General features: G+C 47.1%; 1 long non-coding RNA gene across 1 annotated transcript in view; it reads right to left on the reverse strand.

The window, feature by feature from the left end:
* The window catches only part of LOC113254385 (uncharacterized), a 66,811-nt gene extending 54,780 nt beyond the window's left edge, over positions 1-12,031 (reverse strand). The window contains exons 1-2 of the long non-coding RNA XR_007190384.2: positions 7,318-12,031; positions 5,928-6,037 (exon numbers count right to left, since the gene is read on the reverse strand). This is a non-coding gene — a long non-coding RNA (uncharacterized LOC113254385). The remainder of the gene's footprint in view (positions 1-5,927; positions 6,038-7,317) is intronic.
* Positions 12,032-12,241: the final 210 nt, after the last annotated feature.

A 12,241-nucleotide genomic window follows, 5' to 3' on the forward strand; every position in this document is an offset into this window, starting at 1 on the left:
ATCAAAGGCTTTGAATGCCATACTCGACGAGTTGGACCTCTTAGATATATATAGAACACTACACCCCAGAACCAAAGAATACTCATTCTATTCTAATGCCCATGGAACATTCTCAAGAATAGACCATGTTCTGGGACACAAAACAGGTCTCAGCCGATACCAAAAGATTGAAATTATCCCCTGCATATTCTCAGACCACAACGCTCTGAAATTGGAACTCAACCACAAGGAAAAATTTGGAAGAAACTCAAACACTTGGAGACTAAGAACCATCCTGCTCAGGAATGACTCGATAAACCAGGAAATCAAAAATCAAATTAAACAATTTATGGAGACCAATGAGAATGAAAATACAACAGTCCAAAACCTATGGGATACTGCAAAGGCGGTCCTAAGGGGGAAATACATAGCCATCCAAGCCTCACTCAAAAGAATAGAAAAATCTAAAATGCAGTTTTTATATTCTCACCTCAAGAAGCTGGAACAGCAACAGAGGGACAGGCCTAATCCACGCACGAGGAAGCAGTTGACCAAAATTAGAGCTGAAATCAATCAAGCAGAAACCAGAAGTACAGTAGAGCAGATCAACAGGACTAGAAGCTGGTTCTTGGAGAGAATCAATAAAATTGACAGACCACTGGCAAGACTTATCCAAAAGAAAAGAGAAAGGACCCAGATTATTAAAATTATGAATGAAAAAGGAGAGGTCACGACGAGCACCATTGAAATTGGAAGGATTATTAGAAATTTTTATCAACAGCTATATGCCAATAAACTAAGCAATCTGGAAGAGATGGAATCCTTCCTGGAAACCTATAAACTACCAAGACTGAAACAGGAAGAAATTGATTTCTTAAACAGGCCAATTAATTATGAAGAAATTGAGTCAGTGATAAACAATCTTCCAAATAACAAAACTCCAGGCCTGGACGGTTTTCCTGGGGAATTCTACCAAACATTCAAAGAAGAAATAATACCTATTCTCCTAAAGCTATTTCAAAAAATAGAAACAGAAGGAAAGCTACCAAACTCATTCTATGAGGCCAATATTACCTTGATCCCCAAACCAGGCAAAGACCCCCTCAAAAAGGAGAATTACAGACCGATTGCCCTAATGAATATGGACGCCAAAATCCTCAACAAGATACTTGCTAATAGAATCCAACAGTTCATTAAAAGGATTATCCACCACGATCAAGTGGGATTCATACCTGGGATGCAAGCGTGGTTCAATATTCGCAAATCAATCAGCGTGATACATCATATCAACAAGAAAAGACTCAGGAACCATATGATCCTCTCAATCGATGCTGAAAAAGCATTTGACAAAATACAGCATCCTTTCCTGATTAAAACGCTTCAGAGTGTATGAATAGAAGGTACATTTCTCAATCTCATAAAAGTCCTCTATGAAAAGCCTACTGCAAATATTATTCTCAATGGGGAAAAGCTGGAAGCCTTTCCCTTAAGATCAGGAACACGACAAGGATGCCCACTCTCGCCACTATTATTCAACATAGTACTAGAAGTCCTTGCAACAGCAATCAGACAACAAAAAGGGATCAAAGGTATTCAAATCGGCAAAGAAGAAGTCAAAATGTCTCTCTTCGCAGATGACGTGATACTCTATATGGAAAACCCAAAAGAAGCCACTCCCAAACTATTAGAAGTTATAGAGCAATTCAGTAACGTGGCGGGATACAAAATCAATGCTCAGAAATCAGTTGCATTTCTGTACACGAATAACGAGAACGAAGAAAGAGAAATTAGGGAATCCATCCCATTTACAATAGCACCAAAAACCATATGTTACCTTGGAATTAACTTAACCAGAGACGTAAAGGACCTTTATTCTAGAAACTATAAATCACTCTTAAAAGACATTGAGGAAGACATAAAAAGATGGAAAGATATTCCATGCTCATGGATCGGAAGAATTAACATAGTTAAAATGTCCATGCTACCCAGAGCAATCTACACTTTCAATGCTATCCCGATCAAAATACCGAGGACATTTTTCAAAGAACTGGAACAAATAGTCCTTAAATTTGTATGGAACCAGAAAAGACCCCGAATCTCCAAGGAACTGTTGAAAAGGAAAAACAAAGCTGGGGGCATCACAATGCCGGATTTCGAGCTGTACTACAAAGCTGTGATCACAAAGACAGCATGGTACTGGCACAAAAACAGACACATAGATCAATGGAACAGAATAGAGAGCCCAGAAATGGACCCTCAGCTCTTTGGGCAACTAATATTTGATAAAGCAGGAAAAAACATCCAGTGGATAAAAGACAGTCTCTTCAATAAATGGTGCTGGGGAAATTGGACAGCTACATGCAAAAGAATGAAACTTGACCACTATCTCACACCATACACAAAAATAAACTCCAAATGGATGAAAGACCTCGATGTGAGACGGGAATCCATCAAAATTCTAGAGGAGAACATAGGCAGCAACCTCTACGACATCGGCCAAAGCAACCTTTTTCATGATACATCCCCAAAGGCAAGAGAAACAAAAGATAAAATGAATTTATGGGACTTCAGCAAGATTAAAAGTTTCTGCACAGCCAAGGAAACAGTCAGAAAAACTAAGAGGCAGCCCACGGAATGGGAGAAGATATTTGCAAATGACACTACAGATAAAGGACTGGTATCCAAGATCTACAAAGAACTTCTCAAACTCAATACACGAGAAACAAATAAACAAATCAAAAAATGGGCAGAAGATATGAACAGACACTTTTCCAATGAAGACATACAAATGGCTAACAGACACATGAAAAAATGTTCAAAATCATTAGCCATCAAGGAAATTCAAATCAAAACCACACTGAGATACCACCTTACGCCAGTTAGAATGGCAAAAATAGACAAGGCAAGAAACAACAATTGTTGGAGAGGATGTGGAGAAAGGGGATCCCTCCTACATTGTTGGTGGGAATGCAAGTTGGTACAGCCACTCTGGAAAACCGTGTGGAGGTCCCTTAAAAAGTTAAAAATTGAGCTACCCTATGATCCAGCCATTGCACTACTGGGTGTTTACCCCAAAGATACAGACGTAGTGAAGAGAAGGGCCATATGCACCCCAATGTTCATAGCAGCAATGTCCACAATAGCTAAATCGTGGAAGGGGCCGAGATGCCCTTCAACAGACGACTGGATTAAGAAGTTGTGGTCCATATATACAATGGAATATTACTCAGCTATCAGAAAGAACGAGTTCTCAACATTTGCTACAACATGGACGGCACTGGAGGAGATAATGCTAAGTGAAATAAGTCAAGCAGAGAAAGACAACTATCATATGATTTCTCTCATCTATGGAACATAAGAACTAGAATGATCAGTAGGGGAAGAAAGGGATAAAGAAAGGGGGGGTAATCAGAAGGGGGAATGAAACATGAGAGACTATGGACTATGAGAAACAAACTGAGGACTACAGAGGGGAGGGGGGTGGGGGAATGGGATAGGCCGGTGATGGGTAGTAAGGAGGGCACATATTGCATGGTGCAGTGGGTGTTATACACAACTAATGAATCATCGAGCCTTACATCGAAAACCGGGGATGTACTGTATGGTGACTAACATAATATAATAAAAAATCATTATAAAAAAAAAAAAAAGAAGATCAGGGTTGAGGTGATACAGGAGAAGGGTATACAGAGGAGGCCTCATGTATAGACGTTGTTACAGGTGAGTGTCCAGCAGAGACTCCCTACAGAATCAGAGACTCAGGTCAACAGGATGACTTGATGCGTAGATACCAAGTGGCCTGCCCTCAGCCATCCCAGTGCTGACATCACGGATCAATGAATAGAGTTGCCATGATGGCAGACATGGGAACCATGCATATACCCAACATGGCAGGGTAATCGCCTCTGATCATCTTGAGGAGGTAGGACTGCTGCTGTATCATGGGGATGGGGAAGAACAGGTTTGGAGCTTAGGGGATCCATTGGGACATGTCTTGGTGCCCAGTTCTACTTGTAGATGGACAACTGTAGCAACCACACCTGATAAGAGTTTGGTAACCAGGGGTCCAGACCCTTCGGGGATTAAAGTCTATGTCACCCAGCAAGCAGGCCACCCAGACAAGCAGAAGTGCTGGTGGAGAGTGAGGGAAATCTAGGAGTGGGGGAGGAGGGAGATGGTATTACTCCAGCCTGGGGCCCAGCTGCCATGGTGGGGGGACCTGCTTGCTGCTATGTTTTTTCCAACAGGCCCATGCCTGCAACTCCTTTGGAAAACTGCCTGCTGATGACTAGACTGCTTTGCCCCCAAGTGCAGAGCCCAGAAGGGCCTGGGTGTTTCCATTTCCTCAGAGTACCCCTTATCCAGGGACTGACAGACTTTGTGAGTGCAAAGCCCAGCACTCAATGGAGACAAACTCACAAGTCCCTCCCTTGGGACACTTCACCTGAAATCTCACAACTTTGCCTCCTTCCATCTCCTGGGCTTGCTTCCCCCACTCTTGGACCAGTTTCTTCCAGGGGCTCCCCTTTCTAATCATTGGCACTGGCACCTTCCTCAAGGGGTCTGCTTCCAGGTAATCTCCCGCCCCTGAGATAAAGGGGAATAACGGGTCATGTTCACTGAGGGGAATAACGGGTCATGTTCACTGAACATTAACCACAGGCAAGGCACAGTAGTATGGGCTTTTACATGCCTTGGTCCATTTAATCCTCTGCTCAGGTGAAATGGGCACAACTGTAAACTCCCAGCAGCACAGCTTAGCATTGGGGGCACAGGCCTTGGAGGTGGTCAACTCTGGAGTGGAATTTTGGTTCTGCCAATGACCAGCTGTGTGACCACGGGCAAGTGGGGACGAGAGGAGAGTCTGCTTCATAGGTCGGTTATGAAACGTCGATGAGTTAATGGGAGTAAAGCATTGGAAAGTGCCATGTAGGGATTTGTTGAATGAAGAACTACCTCACACAAGAGGCAGTCCAGACTTACAAAGACTAATTAACTTGCTCAAGTTCACCCAGGGAAAGCGGCGCAGTCAGGATTCACACCCAGATCCACAGGATTACAAAAGCTTCGGTCTTAACTACGACTCCATACCACCTCCACTGTGGGATGTCAGGCCCACATCCACTTCCTCTGCCTTCAAATAATCCAGAAGGCCCCCTTCTCCCCAAAGCTCCCTGCCCATTCCTGGCTTGTCTCTGTTGGGAGGCAACAGGAGGAACCTAGGGCTCCCAGTGGCACCCCTTGGTTGAGGCCGACTCTCCCTCACTCTGGATATTGCCTTGTCTTTGAGGGGCCATCATGTATTCATTCTCAAGGGGATCTCTCCACAGAACTACATGTTCTTCATTTCATCTCCCCACCCACCTCTGCCAAAAAAAAAAAAAAAATACAGAGAGACTTTCCTTTGTTCCTGAAGCAATGGCTTATGGGTACTTTTTTTTTTTTTAATTAAAAAATCCTTTTGTCTCTTTCACCAGTTGCAAAGGTAAATGAGATAATAATCTAAAGCATATGGAAACATGGAAGGGGGGAGTGAGAACTCTCACTTGCCACCCATGTGGCTTTCTGAGGCTGCTTCACCCACCCAGCCTTGACTCACTGGGGACGTCACCGGCCTCCTCGCGGACCCAGGGATGACACACCTGGCAGGCTGGGCGAATGTCCTTATAAGGCAGCTGCTGTGCTGGGTGCTGGCCGCTTCCCTGGCCCGCACTCAGTAGGCTATGAGGCAACAGCCCTGCACTGGGACGGGCGGGGAACAGCTTGCTCCTAATTCTCTATAGCCCTGCTCAGGCTGCCCTACTTCCTTTCTGTTGGTTTGAATGTGCAAAATCTGACTCCGGGGGAACCGTAAGGCTGAGTCCATTTATTTCCCTGCCATACATTTAACAACAATACATTTAGCTGCTGTGGGCCAGACACTTGAATCCCCTGGGGTCACTACTTACAGAAAGGGAAGAGGTCCAATTGTAGTGTGAGCTTCAGGATGTCCAGGATTCGACACTATAGCTTCTTTTTTATTTTTGTGAGGCACTCAAGGTCCGTCCAGGTCCCAGGACTTGGGAAGAGAGGGTACAATGGAGAAGGGACATTGAACATATAAGGTCCTATGTACCAAACACAGCGCTTTCCCATACATTTCCTCATCTCATCCTCAAGGTGACCTATGAAGTAGGTGTTTGGGGTTGTAGTGGAAAGTTTCCCTAAAATGTCTACTCCAGGTTTTCTTGCTTTTCTCTAGATCCCAAAGTCAGCCAGGAGGAGACTCAGTGGATTATTTACATTTTAACCTCAAAGGGTGTTTTCTATTTCAACCTCAGTACTTACAGCTCAGATCAGTCACCATGGTTTCCTTCCAGCTCACATACCCAAATAAACTACCACGGCCAATGGCAGATGCTTGATCCTCCGCTGGTCACAGCCGCCAGGAACCCTTGAGCCCCAGCCCTTGCTGATCTCTGACTCCGCCACCCCCTCACCCCATCATGAGAGGAGATGCCCCCACTCCCCAACCCCTGCGCCTTCTATGGCTTAATCCCTGGGCTTGAGGTTCACACCGCATGCCGCCCCCTCAGTCCTGTTCAGGATCCAGCTTCTTCGCTGGGTAAAAGACCCAAGGTCAAGTCAATGCCAGGGGGTTTCCTAGAGCTTCACCTTGTTTGGAGAAGAGATGCCACAGACACAATCGTCTTTATGACCCAGACTAGACTAATTCCTCCCGTGTCACGTCCTCTCCTGTCTCCTCTTTCACAGCTCAGAGGACATGTTTCTCTCTCGGATGTCCCAGAGATAATTCCACTAGGAGAACTGGAAGCTTATCCAGACGGCTTCTCCCGGTTTGAAATGTCAGCCACCCTCCCCTCTGCAAGTTCCCCCATCCTCGTGTCCCTCAATCTTCTCACTCCCCCACTTCAGCCACATTGGTCTTCTTGCTGCTTTTTAAACACACAAGGTCAGCTTGCCAGATAAAATACAGGATTCCCAGTTAAGTTTAAATTTCAGATAAACAATGAGTGATTTTTAAAGTATAAATATGTCTCAAAATATTTGTTGTTTATCTGAAATTTGAATTTAATAGGTGCCCAAGTTTTCTTTTATTTCTTTATATTATTATTTTTGCTAAATATGGTGGCAATGCCAAGCTCATTCCTATCACGTGGGATATTCTTCCTAGGTCAGTGGCAGGACTCCCTCCTCCCCGGACTCTGGTCTCTGCCCAAATGCCCTTTCTTCAGGGAGGGCTTCCTTGACCCCACATCTCAAAGAGCAGCCCCTCCCCCCTCCATTCCACCTCTCCTCGCCCCATTTCCCTCCTAGCCTTATCCCTCCTGACTTTACCTTGTATATTTGTTTGTGTTTGTCTCTCTGCTAGCATGATCACGTCCTGAAGTCACGGGTTCTTGTCTGTTTTGTTCACTGCCATTTCCCCAGCGTCTAGTACAGAGCTCGGCACAAAATAGTCGCCGGAAACCATTTTTTGAGCAAATGGACTGCTCGCATGATTTTGAGTTTCCAGGTCAGCTCAAGAAAAGAGAAGAAGGCCCTGTGATAAGGGGGGGGAGAGAGAATGCGAGCAGAAAGCAGGGACAGAGCGCCAGAGGATGAATTAAGAGAAGCGAAGACAGGTGGGTTCAGACACGTGTAGGAGTCCACGCAGGCGGCCGGATTTCATTTGCACGGGGCGGGGCTCGCGGAGCAGGGCGATATAGACTTTCAGAACTTGGGCTGTACTAGGCAGACTCAGAATTTGAACCTGGGCTCCCCCACCTCCCTGCGGTAAGACTTCAAGCACTGAATGAAACTCTAGGCCCCAGTTGCCCTATCTGTTTGGACGAGAATAACAGTATCACCTACGTCCTAGCGTAGCCAGGAGGCCTAAATGAGATCGCGTGCAAAGCACTTAACACAACGTCCGACACCTGCAAGCTCGCGGGAGCGACAGCTGTGAATGCTCCTTCCAGCCACAGCCTCGCTCCTCCCGTCATGAAATTCACCCGGCTGTGGCCCCTTCGATGTTTGCGACTCTCCGCTGATGACCATTTTCCAAAAAGAAATGTCTTTTTGTTTTTGTTCTTTTTTGGTAATCGTGGCAGGACAGTTACGGTTCCGCGGCGGTGATCGGAGAAGAGCATGCGGTGGGCACCGAGGCCAGTCACTCAGCTACCCACCAGCCTCGCCGCGGGAGGACCCAACGCAGCCACTGCCCCCGGGGGCTTGGAGGGTTCTAGGAACTGGTTGATGCAGCAAGTGTTAAACCTGGGGTGTCAAGAGCCCATGTCCCTGAGCACAGGGGACAGGGTGCGGCTGTGACTGCAGAAGCCCGTCTGGCCTTGACCTGTGCTGTGTCTGTGACCCTGTGCCTCCCTTAGGCACTCAGGCGCACATTCTTCCTGTGGAAAATGGGATGATGTTTCCTGGTCTTCCTTACAGGTTTGGATGACCAGAAAATGAAAGACGAATGACAAAGAGCTTTGGCAAGGCTAAGTGACTAGATAAAGCCCGGATTGTCATGATGTCATCAGCATTGTCTGCCGAGGGGAGGGGGTCCCGGCTGGCTGGCTGTGGATCTCGGGCTCCAGGAAGGGGGTGCCTCATGGACACCCTGTACCTCAGAGACACACGCCCTCTTCCTGGCGCCAGGGCAAACCCCCCTCAGAGATGTATCCCCGTGAGGATAAAATGACACAAGGCCCTCAGACCAGGGGGCTCCACCACCGCCCCCCCGGGGCAGGCCTGCCGGTGTGGGCCTGCCAGATGTGCTAAGGCAGGAAATCAGCGCCGGCTCTGAGTAAACATCTGTGCTCTTGGCCATATTAGTAATTGGCTCCGCTTTCCTAGGATTGCACACATACGTGAAGAGTCCCACGGTCGCCGGCACCAACGGGACAGACGGCAGGCTCCAGCCCCTCTCCTATCACAGGCTCAGCGTTTCTGGAGACTTCTTAGGTAGCAGCACTGTCCAGGGCCAAATGATGCATCCTGTGGCAGACAGGCAGGGCCAGGATGTACTGGCGCCCATGGCCTCAGATCGGGAGACTGGCCCAGCCTGGGAAGCCAAGTCACCCCCGAGAAGGAATTTTCTTTTCTCTCTTTTGGATGCTCATTGGTCAGAGTTGTCCCTGCCTCGGGTCCTGCAACGTTATGCATTTATGAGTCAAATATTAACCAAATGGCTACCACACTATGTATTAGATGCTAAGAAGATGTTAATGAACAGAACAGAATTTGAATTTCCCTTTCTTCGTGGAACTTGCGTTCTCGTGGTGGAGGGGAGGGGACACACAAGAAACAATCAGTAACTAAATTATGAGGGGTATTAGCAGATGATAAATGATGTAGACATAAGCAGGATGTGGGGAGGTAGGAGCGAGCGCAGGGTAGAGGGAGCAGTGAGTTTCACCTTAAATAGGGAGCTCAGGGCAGGTTCATGGAGAAGGTACCACCAGAGTTGATAGGAAGTGAGCACCAGGAGAAGAACATTCTAGGCAGGGGAGCGTCCAGGGCAAAGACTGATGCTTGGCCACTACCTGGTGTGTTCAAGGAACAAGGGGACCAGTGGCTGGAGACCAGTGAGTGAGGCAAGTAGTAATTTGGAAGCTCAGCAGTCCAGGCATGGAGCAATCCTGGCAGGCAGCAGCAGGAGGAAAGTGGCCCCAAGCCACTGGTGGCAAGGGCTGGCTTTGGTTTGGGGGTCCTTGAAGACTTTATAGTTTAAGGATGCCTTCTTTAAAAAAAAATTACAAATATGAAATTAAAGCACAGGGTTTTGGAAATGCAGGCAAGGGGCCCTGAAGCCTAGGTTCCTTAGATTCCTGCTGGTGGATCAGAGGACCTGGGGCCTGTGCTTGGGATTACCCCAGGGCACCCCACTCACCCCAAGGCAGCATCCCTCCCTCCCCCTTTCCCTCCCTTACAGTGCTGCCCTTCTGTGACCTTTTTCCCATCCAGACTTACTGGACTTCCCATCTCAACCAAAGGTTACACACGTAGAAATAGGGGCAGAGAGGAGTTGAGTCCACAGTGGGTCCCAGCCTGGCCAGCCCACAGGGACAACAGCGACAATGAGGGTAGGCACCCAAGTCCTTCCCGGGGAAGGACAGGAATCACTTCTCCAAAGAGAACATTTCTCTGATTTTAGTGGTTCTGCTCCCACCCAAGAAGAGAGATTAGGAGGGCAAGGCACACACCATGAAAGGAGGCACGCCTCTAGATCCCCCCACCGTGATCTTCGGGGAGGGGGGAGAGGAAGAGATAGGGAGGGGCTGGGCCCCAGGAACACAAGTGCAGGACTCTCTTGAGCTGCTGGGTGAGTCCCACCGTGGGGGGCCCAGACTCTGCTTTGGAAACCTGGAAGGGATTGGTGGACAGGAGTGGAGCAGGCTGGGAGAGAGAAGGGCAGTGATTACACAGCATCCCTTACTAACTCTCAGCAGTGGAAAGAAATCAAGACATGTGGAGAAGCAGCCCTTCCTTCCTCTACACCAGGTGGCTGCTGAGGGGCCTTGCACTCCTTTCTTTCTTTGCTTCTTTCTTGTTCCTTCTCTTCCTTGCTCTCTCCTTTCTCATTCTTTTCTCTCTTTTGCTCATGAGAAAGGATGTCATCTAAAAGCAGCCAGTGTGTGTACATTCTTTCCAATTAAAAATAAATCATAATTTAAAAAAAAGTTGCTAGCTGCTCTCTCTGCCCAGGTGGAGACATTTCAACAAGGTTAGGGATAACGTGGGAATTCCGAGGGATTTGTTTAAATGGGATTCTCACTGACACAATCCTTCACCTTCTGGACTAAATCAGTCAACCAAGAAGCATTTATAGCGTACCTGCTGTATGCAAGGTTTCATGCTGGTCCCTGCGGGGGACTCAAGGACCTTGAATGCAAAGTTGGACTCCTCGAGGAGTTGTTGGCCGGGTTACGCAGTTAACACCTATGCCTGTAGGAAGACTGGTTGGTGAGAATGGCATCGCTCCTCAGGCTGTACTCCGGACCTCCTTATCTTCTTATTTTATACGTGTTCCCTGGACTCTCGCACCTACACCTGAAACAACAGCCACCTCCTCATAAGCTTTCGATGCCCAATCTCTGTCTCCAGCCTGCCTTCCCAATGTTGGTTCCTGGGCTGCAGAGGAATATGGCCTCACTGCCCGCTATCCCCTCCCCACATGGCTGTCAGGGCGGCCTGCCTGACACATGCATCTGACACACACGGCACTGGTCTCTGTAAGGAGCCTGTGGGCTCACCATCTTCCACGTCACAGGTGCAAACAATGGGAAATGCAACTTGTTTTTCAAATAAAATATTACATTGAACGCCGAATAGGAGAAGCCGAGGAAGAGTGACTTCACTTTATAGGCATACACGGGTAACATTTGCTTGTATAAGGCCAAGCACTCCGAACAAGGAGGCTGTTTTGCCAAGCATTAAACATTTCACGTTCACGGTCAGGGCTGTGTTTGTCATTTTTGATCAGTCTTGGGGTCCAATTTATTCCTGCACTGGTTTCTGTCACTCAAGGTTGAGAAAGTTTGATTCACAGAGATAAGTGCTAAAACTAGCAACAGCTTGACTTGGCTTATTTTCGCACAGCTTGCCTTGCAATCTCAGGATGCTCTGAATTAAACAGATCCAAGATCTCGAATGCGGAGGAGGAGGAAATGTTGAGTCTAATGTTGAATCATTAACGGTATCTAAGTTCTTTCATTGCTTTTGTTAAACATAAAAAGTCACGTCAAGAGCAGTCCAAATTTAGGACAGGTGCTTGGGCAGTCTTTTCCTGACTGCACAGCTAAGGAGTATGCAGAGGCGAGAGGAGGTGATCACGGCTTTGTCAGCCTGCGTGTGGTTTCGCAGCATGCCACAGCAACGCGTCTGTACACACTGGTGTGAGAGGGCATGCACAGACCTTGATTTTCAGAAGTCACCCACACAGAGCCACAATCTCTCTACTCACTGACACCTTTATTGAATATTCAAAATCATGACTCAAATTAGCAGAGGAGCTAAATTCTTCTGAGTGTCTCAAAGAGCATTTGCCCTGGCAGCATGAATTAACACACTGGTGGTTTCCAGTGTGTAAACATTTGATACAGAGCACATGTGATTATATATATATATATATATATATATATATATATATATATATATATATATATATATATTAAAGATTTCACTTATTTTATTTTAGAGTGAGAGCGTGCACGCAAGTGGGGGGAGGGGGCAGAAGGAGAGAGAGAATCGCGAGTGGACACCGCACTGAGCACAGGGC

The sequence above is a fragment of the Ursus arctos genome, unplaced genomic scaffold (genome assembly GCF_023065955.2).
Source record: "Ursus arctos isolate Adak ecotype North America unplaced genomic scaffold, UrsArc2.0 scaffold_12, whole genome shotgun sequence".
NCBI classification, from domain to species: Eukaryota; Metazoa; Chordata; class Mammalia; order Carnivora; family Ursidae; genus Ursus; species Ursus arctos.